The sequence below is a fragment of the Rousettus aegyptiacus genome, unplaced genomic scaffold (genome assembly GCF_014176215.1).
Source record: "Rousettus aegyptiacus isolate mRouAeg1 unplaced genomic scaffold, mRouAeg1.p scaffold_m13_p_7, whole genome shotgun sequence".
NCBI lineage: Eukaryota > Metazoa > Chordata > Mammalia > Chiroptera > Pteropodidae > Rousettus > Rousettus aegyptiacus.
The window spans coordinates 57034392-57037342 of record NW_023416310.1 but is presented as its reverse complement, the minus strand read 5'-3'; the positions used below and the strand labels follow the sequence as shown (position 1 = coordinate 57037342).

The 2951-nt window shown below is 39.1% G+C and overlaps 1 pseudogene; it reads left to right on the top strand.

Moving 5' to 3' along the window:
• The first annotated feature begins 609 nt into the window (after positions 1-609).
• Positions 610-1628, top strand: LOC107506407 (annotated as a pseudogene).
• Positions 1629-2951: the final 1323 nt, after the last annotated feature.

The following is a 2951-nucleotide window of genomic DNA, read 5'->3' as shown; positions in this document are numbered from 1 at the left end:
GTTGGGGTGCCCAGTGGGGCCGGGCATCCTCTACAGCACTGCTGTGTGGCATTTCCCCCAGACCCCCAAAAAGCCCACCAGCACCTTGGCCCATACGGAGCCCCTTATGTTAAAAATTCCTCTGGATCCAGCAGTCCCACTTCTGTGTACACATACCCAAAAGAATTCAAAGCAGGGACTCAAAGAGCTACTCGTACAGCCATGTACATAGCAGCATTAATCACAAGAGCCAAAAGGTAGAAACACCCCAAATATCTATCAGTAGATGAATGAATAAACAAAATGGGTACATGCATACAATGGAATATTATTCAGCCATAAAAAGGGATGGTGTTTCAATACATGCTACAACATGGATGAACATTGAAGACATCATTACTAACTGAGATCAGCTGGACACAAAAGGACAAATACCGTGTGATTCCACTTACACGAGGTTACTAGAGGAGTCAAATTCATAGAGACAGAAAGTAGAATGGTGGTTGCCAGGGGTTGGGAGGAGGGGAAATGGGAAGTTAGTATTTAATGGGTACAGAGTTTTGCAAGAGGTGAATGGGGTGATGGTTGCACAGCAATGTGAATGTACTTAATGCCACTGAATTGCGCACTTCAAAATGGTTAAAATGGGAGAAGATCCTGACAGATGCTAAGGTGCCACTGGGGAGGCTGTGGGAGTCCAGTGTGGCAGAGTCGCTGGTGGATCAGTCCATGGTGCCACACCAGCAGGCAGCCGCTCTGCCGGAGGCGGGCACTGTGCTTCCAGACCGGTGTCAAGAGGATACATCCATAGTTTTGATTAGTTTGTTCTTTTTATTTCTTAGATTCTGCATATAAGCTAAATCATATGGTATTTATCTTTCTCTGTCTGACTTATTGCATTCAGCGTAATAACCTCTAGGTCCAACAGACTCATAAATATAGAGGACAATCTGGAGACAGCCAGAGGGGAGGGGGTTGGGGGGCTGGGAGAATGGAGTGAAGGGTTAAAGAAATACAAATTAGTAGTTGATAGGTGGTTACGGGAATGGGGAGCATGGCATAGGGAATGTTAGCGTTAATGTAATGGCTAGGTGGAGAGCCAGAGGAGAGAAAGAGCAATTAGGGGGGTCGTTTTATAAACTATATAAATGTCTAACCAATATACTGTATAGTTGAAACTAATAATAAAATGAAATAAAAAAAAAAGATACATTCTATATAAAGGACATGTCCAGATACAAACCTCACATTCTGATGTTCCAGGAGAATACACAGAGTCGAGGCTTGAAGCAGGAAACCAGAGAGCTATGGGTTTCCTTTGAGGAACACCAGGATGTTTTTAAGGCATCATGAGCAAGTACCGGAAACAGATGTTACAATTAATGGTTATTTAAAAAGCAGCGGATGCTGAACCAGTCCTGAAATCTCACCAGTCTCACTCTGCAGAAACTGAGTCAGATTGACAGAACCTGTGAAATGAGAGAATTGATGGGGAAAGCAGTTCAGGGGGGTGACTTAAGATTCAGGAAAAACAAAACCAATTAGAGTTTGAAAATAAGGAACTTCAAGAATTATTTTCCACCAGCAGTGAGTCACTTCAGCTCAGGAAGGAACACTCAGTGGACACTGCTTCTGAAGCTATCAAATAACTTCAGCTTCAGGATGGCAGCTGGAGACTATTTATCAAGGAAGGAAGTTGCAAACCTTCTGTTCAAGTATTGTCCTTTCACTGTTTTGTCAGACTTGATTTAGTGTTGATTAAAAGAATCAGGTGATGGTTTATAATTTGCAGTAAAAATTAGCTGTCCACGAAATACACGTGTGCACGCGTGCACGCGCCCATGTGTGTGTATGTGTGTGTGTGAAAATACATACTAGATTTCAACATTCCTTTCTCTAACAGATTACTTTTAATTTTCATTTCTGGGACCTCAATTTATATAAACTATTTTCAGTTCATTTTTGTTTTTTCATATCTTTGAAACTTCAAGTATTTTATTTTAAGGCAGCAATTTTATTTTATATAAGATCGCATATGGCTATTATAAAAGAAAAATTTTTTCAGAGATTAGCTTTTTAAATCTATGTAACATAAACCTGGATTATAGTCCAGTTGAGAAAGTAATACAATTCTACAGGACTAGATTTGCAAATTCTTTGATTTATAATGCCGTTTACCATCTATGAAGTCTCTGGTGCTCAGAGTTGGCACAAGCTGGCCTGTGTCTTTACTATTAATTCAAAAGAACCTACTACTAGTCCCCAGGAAACATATTTACAAATAAGTAAACTTTTTTTTCCCTAGTGGCAGCATAGTCATCATGTTGTTCAAAGAAAGCTGAGAAATTTGTCTTGTATTCGTGCATGCACACATGTACTCTTAGTTCAAATGCTAAAAGGAGATTTTTCTGCATCCATCGAGATAATCATATGATTTTTATCCCTTGTTTGTTAATGTGGTGTATCACACTGATTGATTGGCAGATGTTGAACTATTCTTGCATCCCTGAAAGAAATCCCACTTGATCGTGATCTATGATCCTTTAAATGCGTTGTCGAATTCAGTTTATTAATATTTTGTTGAGGATTTTTGCATCTATGGTCAACAGGAGTATTGGCCTGTAACTTTCATTTTTGGGGGTTTATCCTTGGTTGGTTTTGGTATCAGAATAATTCTAATCTCATAAAATGAGTTTGGAAGTGTTCCCTCCATTTCAATTTTTTGACAGACTTTGCAAAGGATGGGTACTAAATCTTTGAATGTTTGGTAGAATTGAACAGTGAAGGCATCTGGTCTTGGGCTTTTGTTTTTTGGGAGGCTTTTTTATTACTGATTTAATCTTTATACTAGTAAACAGTCTATTCAGATTTTCTATTCCTTTGTGGTTCTGTCTTGGAAGATTGTGTATTTCTAGGAATTTATCCATTTCTTCAAGGTTGTCCGATTTGTTGTATAATTGTTCATATTAGTC